At 47.9% G+C, this 20,849-nt stretch overlaps 1 long non-coding RNA gene across 1 annotated transcript; it reads left to right on the top strand.

Moving 5' to 3' along the window:
- Positions 1–2,030: 2,030 nt before the first annotated feature.
- Positions 2,031–20,531, top strand: LOC137231062 (uncharacterized). The gene is made up of 4 exons (XR_010946379.1): positions 2,031–2,169; positions 7,827–7,973; positions 12,634–12,838; positions 18,985–20,531. It is a non-coding gene; the product is annotated as an uncharacterized lncRNA (long non-coding RNA).
- The last annotated feature ends 318 nt before the right edge of the window (positions 20,532–20,849 follow it).

Below are 20,849 nucleotides of genomic sequence, written 5' to 3'. Positions count from 1 at the left end.
AAAGAAAGGCCTTCATGGGTTCAAAACCTTTACCTCAAATGTCCTGAGTCCCTGCTCCAATCCCGGAGCCTGTCTAATCCAGTCCCCAGGCTCCAAGGCTACATTCTGCCCACAGCGATACCCACCCCCACCCCAACAACTTCCACCCTTAATAACCCTGTTAAACCACCACCAGCTCCTCCTCACACCACTCGACCTCTCCCCATCTCTCCCCCAGCTCACAGTCCATAAGCCTCACCTACAAACGTCCCAGGACGCTCTTCTCAGACACAAATTCCAAAGACATCCAAACAAGAAGAAGACAAATGGTGGAAGACAGTGTATTGATTTGGGGGCAGCAGCTGATATCCTTTGGTCCCAGACTGATTTGGGAAGGATCCCAAAGGAGCGCTCACGCGCCTGGCCTCGTGGGGCAGAAAGGCTGCTGGGGCTGTGCCCGTTGCACAGAGATCCCTGGTGACGAGGACACAGCTCCAAGGCATCCCGGTGCCAGCTGCTGTTGAGCAGCACGAGATGCCTTGAGCTGCTAAGTGGGCAGCTTCAGTTTTACTTTTCCTCTCTGGAGTAAAAAGAAAAAAGAACTCTGGCCACGGGTGACATACAAACGTCAGGCCTGAGTCTATCTACACATGGAAATGACTCCCCAGGCCTCCCTTCTCCACCCCCATCTCTGGAGATAAACTGTAATAAAGTATTAACAACTGGCTCTGCTCTTCTGATAGACAAGGGATGACTCTCTTTTAAAGACCTTTGTGCTCTGTTGTTGCCAAAGCCATTTAAACTGTGATCATTAGCAGCTCTGCCTACAGCGCAGGCCGAGGCGGATTTCTCTGGAGAGGTTCCATCAATCACGTGTTCCTGGTGGGGAGCAGCTGTCTGAGGCTGGGGTGCAGGAGAGCGGGGGCGACGCTTCACTCGCCCGGCCCAGCAGGAAACTTGGTGTTGGCTTTGGGCCTCGGGTGCACCTGGCTGGGAGGTGCCTGACAGCACAGCGACGAGGCGGGAGGCAGATGGGGTGGATGCCTCCCCTTCCCCAAGAAGCCCAAGGGGAAGTTGCTCTCCGGCTCTTATTGAGACAGGCTGGGACCTGGGACCCTTTGCTGCAGTGTTTGCACCTGGACACATCTCTCCTGGAGGAACGAAATACACAGAAGCTCTATGGGACTAAAAATAACTGCGTGCATGTGCAGTTGGGACGAATTCTGGACCCCAAAGATATAAAGAGACCAAAAAACCCAACTGCCACTTTTGAAGAGCCTGGAGCAAAAACAGGGTGTTGGGAGCAAAAGCGGGGTACTGTGCATGCCCCCTGCACTCAGCACCACCAGAGTGGTGGGTGAAACACGCAACCCCTCCAGCCTGGCACCTGGACACACCCCTACCCTCACCCCATGTAAGGAGCAAGCTCCCCTCCCCCACCCAGGGAGGGAGCAAGGGAACCTGTTGTCTGTTCTCCCGCCACGCTGCTGTAGCAGGAGCCCCCAATAAAGCCTTGCCTGAATTCCTTGTGTGGCCTCTGATCAATTTCTGTTGATTGGGGAAAGCCAAGAACCCTGGTCGGTAACATTATGAGGGATGGCAGTGGCGCATCTACAGAAGGAGAGAGGTGCACTGGGCCTGAAATTTTCTGAAGCCCTTGGGGAAAGGGCTGGGAAGGGAAGGAAAGTTCAGGGACAGCTGAGTCCTGTTCTGTTCCCTTTCAAGTCTTGCATGTTGCAGGAAGCACTTCAGATGGTGAAAATGGAAGGAACAGGAAGCTTGTGGATGGGTATGTGAAAGGGCAGGGAGACAGAGTTAGGGGGTTAGGGGGTTAGGGGGTGGGGAGACAAGGGGGAGAAGCAAGAGTGGGGAGAGGACAAGGGGGAGAGAGAACCGAGGCACAGGAGAGTCAGGGGAGGCATGTTTTGAGGGGTGAGAGCTTAAAAACACGGATTCATGAAGATCAACTATACTACAATATAAAATAAAAATTAAATTAAACTTTAAAAAAAGGATGAATGAAGAAGAGAGGGACTGCTTCCCTTCTTTTTTCTTATTTTCTCTTTCTTTTTTTCTTTCTTTTCTTTTTTGGCCACACCACGCGGCACGTGGGATCTTAGTTCCCCAACCAGGGATCGAACCTGTGCCCCCTGCAGTGGAGGCGTGGCATCTTAACCACTGGACCGCCAGGTAAGTCCTGCTTCCCTTCTTTTTAAAGGCTGAGTAATATTCCCCTGTATGTACATTTCATGTTTTCTTCACCCACCCATCTGTTGATGGACACTGGGTGCCATTTGCGACAACATGGTTGAACCTAGAGGATAGTGTGCTCGGTGAAAAAAGCCAAACACAGAAGGGCATGTACCGCGTGATGCCCCTTATATGAGGAATCTCAAATAGACGTAGAAGCAGAGGGTAGAACAGTGGTTACTGGGCAGGGGGGAGGGGCGAAGTGGGGAGTGGCTGCCCAACTGGTATAAAGTTTTAGTTACACAGGATGAATTAGTTCTGGAGATCTGCTGTACCGTGTAGGGCTTACAGTCAACGATACTGTGTTGTATACTTAAAAATTTGTTAAGAGAGTAGGTCTCACATTAAGTGTTGTCACTACATTACACAACCATCAAACGGGACATCAAACAAGGACACCTGCGGAGGTGATGCTATGTCGATTACTCTGAAAACCGTGATGGCGTCACAGGTGTTCACATGTGTCCAAACTCATCAAACTGTATTCATTAACACGTGCAGTTTATTGTGTATCAACTATACATCAATCAAGCCGTTAGACAGAAGAAGGAAGGGACTGTGCTTAGGGAAGGCAGTCTGAGTCTTTGGAGAGAAAGTTTAAAAATTAGCAGCTCTTCCTGAACCTCTGAAACTCAGACACATTTCCTGGATGAAATTTTTCCAAAGCTAAGAACTTTGCTCCCCTTTTTTCGGCCTTGGTTGCCAGAGAGTTTAAAAGTCAAACTTATTGCCTAAGTTTTGTGATCTGTTCAAATCAGGTGACTGAAACATCTCCATCTGCTTCTCGGAGAGAGTCCTAGAAGTGTGATGCTCCCCACACGGCATCCCAGGCTCTCAGCCAGCATAAGCCCTTCAGGAAGTGGCGGGAGCACAAATCTTGAATAAAGGGCAAAACATACACTCAAGGAACCAGGAAGATACATTCTCCCGACCCATCTCATCTCCGGAAGAGAATAAGACATGTCCCGCAGCATTCAGATGCAGCTTGGCCGTGAGCGGGCTCAGGGGACGAGGAGGCCCTGGGACAGGCAGGGTCCCTAAGGAGCAGCCATCCAGAGACAGAAACCAGAACGACCAGTTGGCCAATTAGGATTTTTTTTTTTTTTTTTTTTTTTTTTTGCGGTACGCGGGCCTCTCACTGTTGTGGCCTCTCCCGTTGCGGAGCACAGGCTCCGGACGCGCAGGCTCAGCGGCCATTGCTCACGGGCCCAGCCGCACCGCGGTATGTGGGATCTTCCCGGGCCGGGGCACGAACCCGTGTCCCCTGCATTGGCAGGCAGACTCTCAACCACTGCACCACCAGGGAAGCCCCCAATTAGGATTTTTGCAGTTGTCTTATTGCTCTGATTTAGGTTTAATTACCTAATAGTTTAGTTGGCAACATGAGAACAGGGTATAAATTTCCAAAGGTCCCAAAGGCTATGCAGCGAGAAGTCAGTTGTTCTCCCAGACTTCCCCTCCAGCTACCGTCCCCCTGCCCCCACCCAGGTAAATGCTGCCACCAGATCCTCTAAAAGGAGACTGTCGGGTCCTCCAACAGGCTTGACAAAGGACCCTGGCCCATCCCAGAGATGGGGTTCAAAAGGCTCCTCTGTAGAAACAACGCTTGAGCTGAGAGGTAAAGGACAAACAGGGGTGTGCTAGTGAAAGAAGGAACTGCATGTGCAAAGTCCCTGTGGTCAGAGTGGGCACAGCACTTTGGACAAGATGGCAAGGAGGTAGGGTGGCCCATTCCCGGAGAGTGAGGTGGGGGTGGGCAGGAGTAGTGGGCAGAGGTGGGCAGGAGCAGTGGGCAGAGGTGGGCAGGGCTCCCTAGGCCATCTTAGGATTGTGATCTTTATCCATAGCACTGATTTAAGCCCTGGGGGTTCAGAGGGTATATGTGACAGATCCATTTAACGTTTTGAAAACGTAATCACTGTAGCTCCTGTGTAGAGAAGAGCGAGCACTGATAAGGGTAGAGATTGTACAGGAAGAGACTGTACAGTTAGGAGATTGTACAGGAAACCTTAGCTGCCTTGCCCCACACCTGTTCAGCACCCCCTTTGAATTCAGCCATGGCCACGGCCATGGTGGACTCTCCCAGGTGGGCTTCACCTCAAATGCCACCTTCCCTGGGGCCTCTCCAGTGACACTGGTGCCAGGGAAGCTGTTGGTGCACATGTAGGAATGATCTGAATGTGCAGGAGAATTTGTGCTTCCAGGAGCAACCCTCAGCCAGTGGAGAATGGGAGCCGTTGGATAAACACTCCTCATGGGCAATCAGGACCCACTCTTCAGGTCCCAGGTTGGGTTTAGGTCCCACGACTGCGACCTCACTTACGCACTCTTATATAGACGTTCCTTCATCTCCCACTCTGCCTGTCCCTCACTGCTGATTCCTGGGATTACTGCTAAATAAGCAATCTGCAAAGAAGTCCTTTTAGGCTCTGCTTTCTCGGGGTATCTCAAGTAAGACGGAGGCATTTGCAGCTGTCTAGGTAAGACAGGATAGGAGCCTGGCTTAGGGCGGCAGCTGTGGGAATGGACAGATTGAAAAGATATTTGGAAGGTGAAATCAAGAGTCCAGTGCAGCCACATTCTCCAACACCACTCTCTCTTCTATTCCCTGTGGCATTTGGTCTGGCCAGTCCAGGCTCACAGCTTGTTACCACTGTGGAGTAACAAGTGGTACTTGTTGGAGGAGGTGTTTCACAGCTGTGCAAATGGCCACCATATATGGAGGCATAACTCAACAGCCCTTGCAAAACGGGTTACAGGACATGAAGAGGGTATTTCCAGGCAGTCTTTAATTGGTTGAATTAAAATGGGGCCTTTGGCAGATATCCCTGGCATGAGCATCTCCTTCAGGCAAGATGGCACAGCCACTGTAGCAGAGACAGAAGTAGCAGTAACAACAGAAGGGCGTGGAGGAGGGGTGATGGCTGCGTGTCCAATGGAGATGAAGAAATGGGGACTCAGAGAGATGGGTCGTCTTCCCAGGCTCCCCTGAGCAGTGCCTGATAAAGCAGGGAAGCACATCGTGGTCCAAATGGCTCCAAAGACCATGCTTTTAACAACGATCTCCTTTTCAATTTCCCTCTGCTCCAAAGCAGCGGGGGAGCCCGGGCAGAGGCCAGCCATCTCTATTTACGCTGGCTCATTGGACCAGTTGACTGTCAGATTCTGTTACTCAGTAGACGAGGCTCAAGACTTTTTTTTTTGCACATAAAGGATTTTATTTTTATTTATTTATTTATTTATTTTTTTGCGGTACGCGGGCCTCTCACTGTTGTGGCCTCTCCCGTTGCGGAGCACAGGCTCCGGACGCGCAGGCTTGGCGGCCATGGCTCACGGGCCCAGCCGCTCCGTGGCACGTGGGATCCTCCCGGACCGGGGCACGAACCCGTGTTCCCTGCTTCGGCAGGCGGACTCCCAACCACTGCGCCACCAGGGAAGCCCTAAAAGGTTTATTTTAAATGTTTTAAGGATAGAATAGCGTTACATCATAATTACAAATATTATTTACAGAATTAACAGATTTATATTGTTTATACTTCTAAACGCAAAGAACAGGGAACTGTCTATACATTGTATAAAATCAAATTAAAACTAAAAATGAATTCAAGCTTGAAAGATGAGGTCATTTACCTAATTTTAAGCTGCGAACATGAAACATATCACACTGTGGTGATAATCATGTCTCAACATATAAATACATCAAACCAACATGTTGTATACCTTAAACTTACATAATATTATATGTCAATTATATCTCAAGTTTTAAAGATCAATTAATTGATTGATTGTTTAATATTTTAAAAAAAGAGGACCTTTGGCGGACGTGGAGAATGGAGCTGCCGCTGAGTGTGGCCTTGGCTGGACGGACTAGAGGCAGCAGTGGGCGCCTCTCATTTATTTATTTCACAAACAACAACTGCCAATTCATTTAATCCTTATAACAACCTCACGATGTAGATTCTGCTATTTCCCCCCTTTTATAGATGAAGAAACCGAGGCAAAATAAAATGACTTAACAACTTTCCTAGGGAGACTCCGTTAGTAAGTAGCAGAGCTGGGGTTTTCACCCAGGAATTCTAAAAATCTGTGTCCTCACTCATGGCTCCACGCTGCCCCTCCTTCACCGATTCACCCTACAAACACTGCTGGTCATTTGCTCCATGTCAGGGTTAGTTAGATGCTGTGGGAGTGGAAGCTGGGTGAAATACAAAAATGAATCAAGCATGAATTCAGCCCTCAAGTAATTTATTCTCTCACTGATGTTAAGTGTTTCCATAAATGATGATGAGAAAATGTAGAAAGTGACAAATGTCCAATAAAAGATACTGACAAAATACTATGGGGCTTCAAAAAAGGAGAGCGATTCCCATGTGGAGGATGCAAAGGGATGGGACATCAGTTTGGTTTTGCTGCATAACGAACCGCTCCAAAATTCAGTGACTCAGAGGACACCTACCTGTTGCCTCTCACGATTCTGCAATGGGCCAGTCGGTTCTTCTGTTTGGGGCTGGCTCAGCAGTGCCAGGTGATCTAGGAGGGCCTTGCTCACCCATCTGGGATGGCTGGGATGGAGGGGACCTCTTGTCCTCCAAATGTGGTCCAGCCTCACTCTCCTGGTGGAAAAAAGGTCCGTATCAGCAAGAGAGAGGAAAAGCCCTGATCCACAAGCACTTTTCCAGCCGCTCCATATGTCATGTCTGCTGATATTCCATTGGCCAAAACAAGCCCAAGATTCAAGGGGTAGAGAGATCGGCTCCCCTTCTGCTGGGATGTGGCAACAGCGCATTGCGATGAGACATGCTTAGCGGGGTCAGAGGGGAGTGGAGTTGTTTGTTTTTTGTTTTTTTTCAATCAGGCAGGATCAGAGAAAGCTTTACAGAAGAATGAGCCTTGAAAAATGGCTGGGGCTGGGGATTGTGGCAGGGTTCCCATATGTGGAGAAAATCCACAGAGTCGAAAGAGCTGAGGGTCTGAGACAGGCTGGGACCTGGCACCCTTTGCTGTGGGGCTTGCACCTGGAAACACGTCTCCTTGAGCAACAGGATACAAAGAAACTTATAAGGGACTAAAAATAACTGCATGCATGAGCAGCTGGGGTAAATTATGAACAATAAGATACAAAAAGACCGAAAACCCAGCTGCCGCTTCTGAAGAGCAGGGAGCAAAAGCAGGGTACTGCACATGCCCACTGCCCTCAACACCACCAAAGGGGTGGGCAGACCACCTAAGCTGCCCCTCCAGCCCGACCCCTGGACCTGCCCCTACCCTCACCCCATATAAGGAAGCAGCTCGCCCCCGCACTTAGGAAGCAAACACGGGAACCTGTTACTTGTTTTCTCGCTCCCGCCTGCTGTAGCAGGAGCCCCCAATAAAGCCTTGCCTGAATTTCTTGTCTGGCCTCTGATCAATTTCTATTGATTAAGGAGGCCAAGAACCCTGGTCTGTAATAGGTTCTCAAGGACCAGCAAGTGCTTCATTTGGGCTAGAAGGAAGGTCAGAAAAGAAAGTTGGAGCTGAATCATGGAGGGATGGAGTGATGTCTTTCAGATCTGGGATGGCGGCCAATGGCCTATTAAGAGGTTGATCTCTACTTGCAGGGCACAGCCCCTCTCAGAGAACATGCTCTACCACATGCCTGGCAGCCGTGGCAGCACAATTCTCTTGTTCCTGGAGCCCAAGGAGCAAGCAAAGGACCTGGGGCAGCCAGTCTACAGGCTGCCAAAGCTCTATGATGGCCGGAAAAGGTGAGTTGGGGGACTGAGGCATCAGTGGCCAAGGTCAAATGAAGGGCACATCGAGGTTGAGTCAAAGCTGGGGCATCCAAAGCTGGGTTCAAATTGCCACGTGGGAGCTAAGGGTGAGGAAGCCAGCTGGTAGAGACAGGAGACAGAGTTTTATGAAGATAAAAACTGACACAACGAGGGAAGACTAGTCCCTGGAGTAGCCTCGGGTCTTGATGACCTTCCCATCCACGTATAGGTTTACAAGTAATTCTCTTTCTCTGCATCATGATTCTGTCTCTGCATCAGGTGATGATGGGTGGTCTGTCTTGCGTCACACGATGGGTGGTCCTCTCCTTGCATCCCTGTTTAGAACACTGGTTGGAATAACATTTTGAAACAAGGCAGGGCAACCGGGATAGAAGCGTGTCTTGGTCAGGTTGCAAAGCAGGGCGGATATTCAGGACTGGAGTTGTTCTTAAAAGGAGCTACTGTTTCTCTACCTCTCCCAGCAACTAGACGTACCACAAGTGAAAATTGACGCCATGATATTTTCAGAAAGATTCTTTGATTAGGTAAAGTCTTGAAAGCCTCAAGAACGTTAGTTTGTAGTCTTTATTTCTTCAGTTTTTATTTCTTTCAAAAAATTGATCAGTTCTCACTCTAAAGAAGCTAGAAGCCATTCCACTCTGCCTTATTCCTTTTGGAATTTACTGAGTACATCTCAGCAGTGGCACGGAAAATATATTTCCTTGGAAACCAGAAGTCCCACAATAGTCCTCACCCTTCAGAGCCCCATGGGGTAGAGAAATCCCCATTATACTTGAAATCCGATTATTCTGCTTTTATGTCACCTCCTTTGCTATAAATGAGGGCCAGTGCAGCTGCCAGAGCACAGAGTGACACAGATACAATGTGATGTGTCAACCACTCATGTTTCTCTTTTATGAGATCAACTTTTTATAACTCTGCAGTCAGTCCACTAACAGACTATAAAACTTGGCTTATTGGAAACAGATACATCAACCATGAGACATCACTTGTCAGAGACTGATCCAGCCTCTTCTGGACACGAGTCGGACTTAGAGAGAAAGCCATTAGGAACGGGAGCCTGAGTTGCATCTCAAGCTGTGTAGGCACCTGTCTGGGTCACATAAATATTGCTCCTTGTGAAAAACAGCCAAGCTGAGTCCCACCATAAAGTGCGTGACATTCGTGGGTTAGCATCACGGCCTGACTGCTCATGAATCTTATTCCAGGAGAATTCAGAGTCCCTGAATCCAGCCAAATGTTACTGTCAAAAGCCTTTTCTAATCTATTTGTGGCAACAGAAATGTCTCCTCTTTTGAGAACCCAGAATGCTGGCAGCAAGGGCCAGCTCCCACTTCAAAGGGAGAGTTCAAAGCAGACGCCTCTTTGGACTTGAGCACCAGTGGGAGGAGTCAGTCTCCTGTGCCTGGTCTTCACGCACGTTCCACTCTACCCCGTCTCTGTCTTACCTTCACTGCAGGCTCAGAAACCACTGCTGTCCCCAGATGGGTCTCCTTATGCACAAAGGGGACTCTGAGGTCCGCCGATAGAAAGGGTTTGGAAAGTCTCCCTGGTGCCATGGCTTTTTTCCCTTTTGGGGTGTGTCTCAGTTTGGGGCATGACTTTCTTCCCTCAGCATCCAGGGGCTCAGCTGCAGATGAGAAGCAGCACAGTGAAGTGTCCTGATGCAGGCATCACTGGAAAACATGTCTCCATGGAAACCCCAGGGTTACCTCACCCAACAGCATTCAGCTGTGACTGACCACAGAAGCATTGTTTTTTCAATATAGAGGAAGTATCAGCTCTGTCTACAGAGCCAAGAGCGTTTCGCATTTTTTTTTTTTTTTGGTTTGTTTTTGAAGTTATATCCTCCTCTTCGGAGTTTTTGGGATAACGTCACATGTTTGGGGAGCATTTTGTGTATAGACAGCATTCTCCCCCGTGCCTCTGCACACAAAGATATCATTCCTATGAAAATAAGAGGGATTCTTCTAGGGAGACATGTCATTATTCATCTCTGCTCTAGTCATTGCCTGTTGCCAAAGAGTTGTTTTAATGTTCTGAATCCAGAACGCCTGTTTTCTCACAGCCTCAGCAGGATCTGGCTCACTCAGCACTCGGTGGGGTTTGTTCATGGGAAACCCAGGAGCTGGGGGTGGGAGTGGGAGTGACTGCTGTCACGGTGACCTTTCACACCTCCACCCCCAGACGGGAATCCTTAACTCAGGGCACACATGTGGTCCACACTCCTCCACTCTGTCAGCCTGCTGGGGATCGGCATTATGCGGAATGATGCCTTCTGTCCCTCTGGGCTCCCCAAAGAGCGAACTTAATTGTTGGGAAACATTGGAGAAAAAAGATGTCATTCCTCTACCTCATTGGTTCTCACCATGGGGGAAGGCGGGATTTCGTCCCCTGGGAACAATGGGGCAAAGTCGGGAAACCTTTTTGGTTGTGTGACTGGGAGAGGGGTGCCAGAGGGGTGCCAGAGGCATCTAGTGGGTAGGGGCAGGGATGCTGCTGAACATCCTACGATGCATAGGACACCCTTCCCCCAACAGTAAACGATCCAGCCTGAAATGTCACTGTGCTGAGGCTGAGGAACCCTGGCGATCCAGCAAGGTGTGGCTTCAGGGCAGTTCAGGTCTGTTACTAGCCATGGGAGGACAAGCTATGGACTAGTTACTAACTGTATGAATAAATGCATCCAATGCACTCACTAGGGCACTCCAGTACACAGAGGACTGTCTTGTGACTGGAGAGTTTGCAGTGTATGTGAGTCCTTCCTGGAAAGCTTTTCCTTCTCTGAATTATGTTCTCAGTCTATGTTGTCTCCCACTGCCTCTCTGTTTGTTAAAATTCCTTTCTGCACAATTCATATGAACATAAATCCTTCCTTTAAGGTCTAACCAATTATAGAAAAGTAGATCCTTCACTTAATTACTTCTAATCACTGTCTCTCTCTCTGGAAATCTTAGGACAGATGGAAACAGGGCAATGGATGAAGCCCCTCTCATGGCCACGTCTAAGATCTATTGTTAATGCTTAATAGGCATTTCTTTGTTATCACTAGTTTTCTAGTCATAGTCCTAGAATTATTACCTAAGATGTGATTTGTATGCTGAATCACATGGCCAACATTTTTGTGTGTTCCTCAAAAATGGGATTAGGAGGAAGCGTGAGAGATCAGTTCCTGGGATCCACCGGCACCTAAGCCAGCAGGAGATATAGAACCGGACAAGTGCTCAGAGTATCGCTTCCGTCTCCACCCCCGGCTTTCTCACCAGGACCACTTTCGTTCCAAAGCACGAGCGGCTAAGTCATATCAAGGCCAGTTAGGTCAAGATTACAAATATCTAGGCCCTCTGAATGTCACACCCACTTGCTCACCGCCATTGGGAGGATAATGTCAGGCCAAGGGAAGAAGCTTGCTCCATGGGCTCTCAAGACAAAGTGGACTGGGCTGAGGTTTAGGGCTCCAGGCCACCAAGATGGCGGTCCTCTGGGAAGCACCACTGATTGGAGAGGATCATCTAGAGGGTTCCATAGTCCTTCTGCTCCAGCTACTCAGACTTGTCACATTTAAGAAAATGTTCAAACGTTTGTTCTCTCCATCTGTGTCCATACATTTGTGAGAACAAACGTATGGACACCAAGGGGGGGAAGTAGGGGGTAGGTGGTGGTGGTGGGATGAACTGGGAGATTGGGATGGACATATATACACTAATATGTATAAAATACATAACTAATAAGAACCTCTGTATAAAAAATAAATAAATAAAATTTAGGAAGTTAAAAAAAAAAAAGAAATTACCCAGTCCATTAAAAACTAACCACCCTGTACCCTGGGGCCTCTTGACTTCTGAGATGGCCCACACTCTGTCTGTAGAGTGTGTTTCTCTCTAAATAAATCCACTTCTTACCTAAAAAAAAAAAAAAAAAAAAAAGTGCTCAAGGTGTTAAAGCAGAGAAAGCATTTTAGAAGCCGATACAGATATGAGAGCGAGCTGGACACATACACGGAAGAAAGTGGTCTCAAGAAGCCACAGCAGTTGAGCCTCACCTCGCAGTGGAAATCTTTTTTACAAGATCATATTAGTGGACTTCAACTGCATGCTCAGATCACCTCTGGGGCTGAGGTGTGGATGTAGCCCAGCAAGGCCTCCCATCTGTACAAGCTCTAGGACTCAGCACGGCCACACCTGAGATGGGGGGTGTTGCCCACTGAGGTTCAGGGCAGAGTCTGGGCCTGACAGGCACACCCTCGAGTTCTCACTTCCCAAGATAGAAATCGATTGGTTTATCGCATAACTTGAGCAGAATTTGTTCCTTGCTCCAACGATGACCCAGGCAGCAGGTCTCACTCAACACCCCCCATCCCACTCTCCCAACCTGCCTTTTCTCCCCTGCCCGGCCTCCATAGCCACTTCCTGTAGCAAGAACCTCCTGGGCCCTGTCATCTGGGGGTGGGGCGGTGGGGGAAGAGGGGGCAGGACCTGGGTGCTTAAACCAAGGTCTGGTTTAAGGTCTTCACCACTCAAGCTCCTCACTCCTCACCTGAACTGCCGTTACCCCCAGAGGATGCTCTGCAGCCTGGTCTGGAAGGACAGAGCCCCTTGTAACAGAGGGAGAACTTCTTGTATTTTCCTTGCAGAGCCTGTCATCAGCTTTGCTGCACACGGCCCTGGAGGAGCTGAGCTGGCCCTTGTTTAAGGAAAGCCAGCAAATCCACGCAGATGTTTTTCTGAGAGCTGTTCCGACCAGGGCTCAGGGATTTCGCCCTGCCTGGTATCACATAGCACGCGGGAGGATGGGACTTCTCACTGTGGAGCAGGAAGTATATTACAAGAAATCAAAATGTAAGTGGGTTCTTTTTGATTAGGCCATGTTTTTCTCTTCTGTTTTTCTTTACATAACCTTATCACTCAGCTCCTTTATTTTTCCCCTCTGCCCTCCTTGGCTCTCATGCCCACTCTGGTCTGCAGGACAAACTCAACCCACCAGGCTCTCTGGGTGGCACGGTTTCTAGCTCCACTCCAACCTCATCAGAGGCTCACTAAGGCTTTACTCACCTCATTTTCTTATCTGACACAGAAATCCTACTCCATCTAGTTTTTCAGAACCCAGGAGACCTCTGACTTACAACCCAAGAGGCCAGAGAGAAGGATGCTTTGTCCAGAGCGCAGCCTGATTCCTGCTCCCAGGACGGTCAGCATCGCCTCCCTCCTGCTGCCTGCCCCTCTCAGTTGCCCACATCCCCGACCAGAACCTGCTCTGCACACAAGCATCTTATATGCTTTAAGGGGTGAAACAGACTCCCCACACCTCATATTTCTTTAACAGTGTACAAGGCATTTCATTTCATAATTTGGGATGAAACAGTCAATGCAAATCCCCTGCGAGAGGGATGGGAACCGAATTCAAGGTTTGGCACCAATGGTCTCGTCTCAGCTCAAAGCAGAGGTTTGTTTGTGTTTGTTTGCAAGCCTGCTTGGGTTTAGCTCTGGGCTTCTGTTTAAGAGGGTTGAGGGCAGTGGGACAAGAGAACAGCAAAGAAGCACTGGTTCCTAAAAAGGAAAGGCCGATGGGAGACAAGTCCCGTCTCCTTCACAGCTTTGATTAGGTCTCCTCTGCTAACCCTCCCCTCCGCAGGCATCGCCTCGTCCACCTCTGCATCAGCCCGACCTGCGCTGATGCCAACACGGGCTCTTTCGCCCTGTCTGCCTCACAACCAGCCTCTATCCATTCGTTAGTTTCCCACGAAGTGCTTTCCCCAGAAATTGAGAAATGAGCCTGTGTCCCAGAAGACAACGGTTTTGCTTCCTCATAACCAAGAAATCTTGAAAGGATCAGAAGTAGAAGGAAAACACAGCAAAGGAGGGAAGAGCCCTAGTGGGGGAGGAAATGAAAGGCAGGCTGAGACCCTGTCGAAAACTCAAAGTAGCTAAACTGTGCTAAATGAGCTTAAATAACGCGGCGATGCATCTCTGGGCCGGTCCTGGGCCTGCTTGTCGACTCGCGCATTGTTCCTCACACCCCATCTGCTCCGTCTCTCAGGGGCCGACCCTGCGGGCTGTGTTTCTCAAACTGCTGTAGCAGCAGGGTTCTGCTGAGTTAAGCCATGGAGGCCGCCAGCCGGAGACAGGGCGGCAGGGTTGGGGAGAGGAAGGTGGGGAATCTCCTCTGCCTTCTCTGCCTCGTACAATTTGTATGTCAGTATTTCTTACTGTTGGCCCCAAAACAAAACAAACAAATCCACTCTACAGGGAGCTCAGGCTTTTATGACCCACATCTTATAGGAGGGATGGAGAGACCTCCAGAGAGAGCCTGGTCTCTGTCCTCACATCTTCCCCAAACACTGACTGGAGAGGAGGGTGCTGCCCAACTGTTCTCACCTGCCTCCTTTCTTTGGGGGTTTTTGGCGGGAAGGTGACTGAAGGTCCTGAAGGTGGTGAAATCAACCTTCAGTTCCACCTGGCATCAAGGCCACATTATGTGGGCTGCTTTGGTTCCCAATCAAATGCCGTGAGCGACCTCCGGCTTCCTGCTTTATAAAATCTAACATTTGGATGCCTCTGCTTCTTCCTGTGATGCCGCTAGACCTGCGTGTAGACATTCATCCTATTATAAAATGTGTCCTGCTTGTACGAGTCTACCAGCTAGTCTGTACTCATTAATCCACTCATAACAAATAGGTCATTTTATCACTCCCTAAAGAAAAACGTGATGCTTTCCAAATTTGCTGCCCTGTTAAATGCTATTCAGAAACCAAACAGCTGAGTGCCTCTCATTATGGTGATTAGCTCCCGGGGCCTGGACTCTAGTCTGGATGTTGTAGTAAATTGGAGAGAGAAAGCTCAAGTCCGAGCTCCCCCACGTTAAACTCTCAACCCAACCTTTTATTTTATTTGACTTTCAAGCTCTGAAGTAGTTTTGTACGCTAAACAGCTGACTCACTGTACGTGATGCCAAGGATGATTTTTCAGAGCAGGGGTCCTGGGGAGGAGGAAGGAGGAAGTCTGAGAATGCAGAATCCCATCCCGTCCATCCCATCATCTCGGCATCTCTGGTCCCATCGCGGCTGACAGTTGTTCAAGGAGCAGATTGTAACCTAGGGAGTCAGATTTGGGAACATGTACAATGTCACTCCAACCCTCCAACTGCCTCTCCTAGCCTTCGATCTTTTCTGAAAACAGTGGCGTGGACAGTGAGACAAGAAGAAAGCTAGAAGAGTGGGTTAGGTCAAGGGTCTTTCAGAAAGGAGATTATTCCTAAACCAGCTTTCCTCTCTAGTGGCCTCTCTCTCCTTCCCATCACTACCAAGGTGCTAAACAGTGCAACCACCCGAGGAGCCCTCACAGCACCCACTCTTCCCCCAGCTCTGCACCCTGACCCCTACCACCTGTTGGAATTGCTCTGTCACAGGTCACCTCCCACTGTCCGGTAATTAAATTCAGGGACATGTCTGCCTTCACCTCCCAAATGCAACTGCAGGATTGGACCATGCTGTGTGTCTCCCTCCTTCCTCTCTCCATTCTCTGCTCTCTTCCTCCATCCCAGGGCAAATACTATCAGAGTCGACTGCAAATGCCTCTCCTCCTTCCCTATTCCTGTTGGCACTGTGGGGAGCGAGGCATTAGGGAATTTGAGCCAATTGTCCGCATTAGCCTTTTACTAGCTCCCAGTTAGAGTTTTGCTTCGGTTCGCACCCACCTGGGACACACACCTGTGCCACAGTAGAAGTCATACATTGTAACTGCCCTGCTCAAAAATCTCCCACTCTGCTTTGTGCACAGAGTACAATAAACATGACCAAATCTGGCCCCCAAGCCCTCCTCAGCCTCCGTTGCAGCCCTGCCCCCTCACACAACTAGCTCCCGGCTTGCTCACCACATCCTAACGAGCTCATCACTCTCCACCAGCTCCTGCATGCTCTTTCTGTCATCTCTGCTTCAAGTCGTAGGGAGAATCCTGCCTCCAGCGTGAAGCTTGTCCTGAATCCCTTTAACTGAATGTGATTGCTTCTTTTTTAAAAACCCAGAGAAAATTTCCCCCTTAAAATGAGCAATTATATGTTTAAGTTTGCAATGTAAAATAAACATTTTTTAAAAGGAAGGTATAGCTTAAATCCCACTTGGCAAGCCCACCCAATCCCAGACCCCTCCTGGCGCATTCACACACACCCGTGGATATAAAATCTGCAGTCGCCAGATGGGGGCTCAGGACCCACTCCTTGTGCTGGCTGCCACTTCTACTGCCGGTACCATCTTTACTTGGTTGGAGACCACTCGTCGGAATGTTGGGGGGGTCTGGCTTCTCACTTTACTTCGCTTCTCTCTATCAAATGTCTTTTAGAAATTCCTAATAGTTTCTTGTTAACTGAAGTCATCTCTTTAATTTGCAGTCCTGTTAGGAATTTTCGTAGTTGGTACACCTTTCCTGTCAGTTTTAGGACAGGAAAGAAACGGAGCCACGGGGGTTCAGTTTCCCATCTTGATGGTCTGCGCACCCCTTGTTTTAGTTCAACATTTTGCCTCAAAATATTTGCTGCTCACAGTCCTCTAGGGGGTCTCTGGGCTTTCTATGATACCTAGCTAGAGTGGCTGGCAGGAGCTCAATAAGTACACACAGTTTCAATAAATGGTAGGAACATTTTTTTTTCTTGCCCACATGACTCAATATCAACAGCACAATGCTAGGAAGCTCTGATCGCTGTTGGGGACTCATTTCAACATGGATGCATTCTTAGCGCGTCTTCCCTGCTTACCATTATAACTGGAGGTTTTGGTCTCTTTGATCATAGAACAGACGGCGTTTTATGGGCTGTAAATGGAGACAAAGTTACAGGAATGAAAGGAGTAGCCAAGAAGCATAAGAGGCCTTTTTTTTTTCCTTTTGGCCTTGCCACATGGATTGTGGGATCTTAGTTCCCTGACCAGGGATTGAACCAGAACCCACAGCGGTGAAAGCGCCGAGTCCTAACCACGGGACCACCAGGGAATTCCCAGAAGCAGAAGAGGCCTTAACAGCACAAACTCCACTCTGCCCGCTCCCCAGAAGTTCAGAGAGATGTTGGGGAGAACTTTGGAAATCCATAGGCAATGGGGTTGGAAAGTTCCTGCTCACTGTGCCCAATCTCAAAAGAGGCAGGGAGGCCTCAGCTGACAGTCGAAAAACAAAAGCAGAATGCAAAATTATAAATACACACAATTTATCCATCTTTTTAAAAAAACTGATGTATCACAGCTTTCCTATACATAGGTATAGACCATAGACACACACACACACACACACACACACACACACACACATCTCAAAAGACAGGATGGAACGCTGTGAAGAATAAATGCCCATGGTTGGATAAGTCTGGCTGAACAAGTACACTTTTCAGCCTTCCTTCTCCAATCCCCCCAAAATGTATGTTTTTAAATCTAAAACAGTACTAGGGGAAAGAAGAAATAACTAACATACAGGAATAAAGGAACTTTTTAAATAGCAGCTAAATATAAACTAGAGTAGAAAGGATATAAAGCTGTGAAAATAGTCAAATTCAATTAACAGGGAGAAAGATGAACCACTTTTAAGGGAGTGAATTTAGGGGAATATATTAGTAATAAAGTATTCTAATTATATTTAGGAAAAATACATTTATATCATCAATGTGTTTAATGGCTTTAAGGTAAAGAAAATTTGTAAGATTTATGTGTTATTATGCAAAGTTGTAATAGCATATGAACTGAGTGATCTACCTCTGCTTGTCAGTTACTGAGCTCCTGGTGGAAATTCCAGCAGGATGGACCCGGCCAGTCATCCCCATGCTTTCACAATTAATATTCTCCCCTTAGCCAGCTCCTCTAAATTCTGATATAAAATGGGCTTGAATGATTCTGAGAAAGGCCAAAATAAATATCCATTGTAGGTGAGATTTCTAGAAACTTGGGGTAAAAGAGAGAAGGCTCCATAGCTTCTTTTTTTTAAAACATCACCCATCTTATAAGCCTTTACCACCTTCTTCCCAATTCTCCTTCCAGAAGGACCCTGATAACGTGTTTCAAGCATGTGTCATACCCCTAAGCCAGCACTTCTCCAATCAGGCCTCAGGCTGATGTGAAAGCAGCTTGTAACCAACAGGAAGGCAGAAGGTTCAGGAGGAAACCAAAGCTTCCATGTGAGTCGTCCAGCAGCCTCAAGCAACTTCTGTGACACACACACCAGAAGTCTTCGAGAAATCTTATCTCCCTCAGCGCTTTCTGGAGTTTAAAGGGTTAAGTCAAAATGTGCTGATTTACGCTGGCTCTGGGTGTTGGAAGCATGTAAAGTAGAAGGGATTCTAAATTGGGTGTCAGCCCAGGACCCGGTCAGCTCACAGCAGCTTTCTGACATAGACAAGGAAGTTTCCCCAGGCCTCAGGTCCTCCGTCTACAAAATGACAGGCTGAATTAGATGAAATCAGAGTTGTATAAACAAGACTCTGGCCAAATACCTCATGGTCATTGTGACAATTCATCTGCAGCCCAATTCTATGTGGTGTGTATATTATCTCCATTTTACAGAGCATTTCTTTGGGGTGTTTCATTTTGAAAAATTTTTTGAGGGACTTCCCTGGCAGTCCAGTGGCTAAGATGCCACGCTTCCAATGCAGGGGGCACAGGTTCGATCCCTAGTCAGGGATCTAAGGTTCCACGTGCTGTGCTGCGTGGCCAAAAAAAAAAAAAAATGTATTGAAGTATAGTTGAATACAGAGCATCTCTAACATCCTTACTCATTCTAGTATTTTTAGACTCTAGATAATTAAGTTTCATATCCATTTGGATTCTTATTTTTCTGCAAAGTTACTTGAATTTATTTTTTAAGGGGTTTATTATAGGCACTTCTAAAATGAAGAGAAGTAATTGCCCAATGGACTCAGGAAATGAGATTGCTAATTTGGATGCTAAAATGGTTTCTGATTACACTGATGAACTCTCTATTCTTCCTGAATTCACCAGTAATTCATTTTTTCCAGCTCGAGAGACTTGATTCATCTGCACCCTCCACAGACTAAGCTTCAGATGTATCATATGCTGACTTCCGCTACAGCTCAGGATCATTTTGGACAGAGGTACGATGAGGTGATGAGGTCCAACCAAGAGGCTACAGGACTGGGCTTCTCCCCATCTCCAGAGTCCCACTCAGCACAGGGGTTTATGTTGGCCTCTCCCAGAACCGTGGTAGGCTACCTAATGTTTCAGTCAAGTGCAGCTGACTGGGGTCTTTAACTGGTGGTTGGTCATGGCTGGACCGACCGCTGATCCTCTGGTATTTCCAGCAGGTGCAAAGTGGGAATAAGCCATCAAGTCTGAATTAAACGAGAAAAGCCCCAGAGATGAGGCAAACGTTGCTCAAGTTTTAAAAGACATTTATTTTGAAGCACCTGCAATTTGGAATGATTTGAAGGACTTCGGTTTCAGGCTCCTCTGCAGCCCAAGTCCAGTAGGAATCCTGGGGACTGTGCAGCCACTTGGAAGGTGATAGAAATTCTAAAAAACTTATTCTTAGGAAAGTCATAGCCAAAAAACCCTTCCAGGCATCTCTAGATGTGATTCCTCTTAAAATCCAGGGGAGGTCCATGACCATCTGGCTTCCAAGATGAAGAAATCACAACTGTATCTAAAAGATACCAGGGCAGCGAGGAAAATGTGAAAGGTCTGGTCAGTGAACCCATTTGTTGTATCTTTGTGACATCAACCAGTGTTTCATTTCCCCGGGGTAGCCCTGGTTTTGGGGAATCAACTTCCAGCCCAGTTCTGCCACTTGCTAACAGTGAGATTTGGGGGACACCAACCCCCCATATCTCTGGCTTCGGTTTACAGACCTAAAAAATCAGTGTTGGACAGGTTGAGGTTCTTTTAGCCATAGCAAAATTGACTCTATAAAATACACCGTTTTTTCTGTTGTCATGGAGACAGACTGGAGCTCCAGTAAGCCCACCAGCTTCCTCACAGGACTTACCTGAGGCCGGTCCCGTCTTCAGAAGCTCAGGGCAGGGAATCTGTGTGGGACAGGAGCCTGCAGCCTGCAGGCGTCAGGGCAGCTTCACCTCGGGAGGGTCTGTCCTCCAAGCGCACACTCTTCTAAAAGGAGAGAAGTGGATTTAGTAAACTTTGGGGAGAGGTGAGTGGCCGCGTTCTAAACACTAAATGAACAGAGGGCTCAGGGACCAAGTTGGCCGACAAGAGTTGTTTTTAAATCAGTATTCTGCAAAAGGGGTACAAGAACATTTTCCCAGGGGCTCTTCAGGCATTGACAGTCTTGAGGAAATTAATTTTCAGATGCTCGATTTAAATTTGTATTTTTTTCTGCCTAAGAATAGACCTGTACTTCACATTTCTCAACGATTTTTCACCCCAGCCATCCTTCTCCCACTTTATAAAAAAACTGCACACCCCTCACCCATCCTGAAGCTCACAAGGGTGAAAGCCTCCAGGGCACCACACCTCTCCTTCCAGAGAGCCCCTGACAGGGACAGAGGGAAATGTCCTTAGCAAATACTGGAGGTAGAGGCCCCGTACTTCACCCAGGCGACAAGGTCAGATGAAGGTCTTATGATTCTCTGCAAGAATCGGGATTCAGAAGTGAGACAGTTGTCACAGGGATGCAAGGAAACTTATTCGAGTTCAAAAATGAAGTCAGGGTTTTTCTGAGAGGAATTGGCTGATTTGGCTAATTGGTCTGAGGAGTCTCTGCCTCTAAGTTCTGTGCTGGATATTGTCCACGAGGAACTAAATCTGCAGATGAAAAATTTTCACAAACATATATTAAAGCACATGAAAAAATAATAGCCTCCTTTTTAAAAACCGTATTTGCAAAAATAACAACGCCAAACACGAA

This window comes from Pseudorca crassidens, chromosome 9 (genome assembly GCF_039906515.1).
Source record: "Pseudorca crassidens isolate mPseCra1 chromosome 9, mPseCra1.hap1, whole genome shotgun sequence".
NCBI lineage: Eukaryota > Metazoa > Chordata > Mammalia > Artiodactyla > Delphinidae > Pseudorca > Pseudorca crassidens.
The sequence above is the reverse complement of the archived record's forward strand: the minus strand, read 5'-3'. Positions and strand labels throughout refer to the sequence as shown.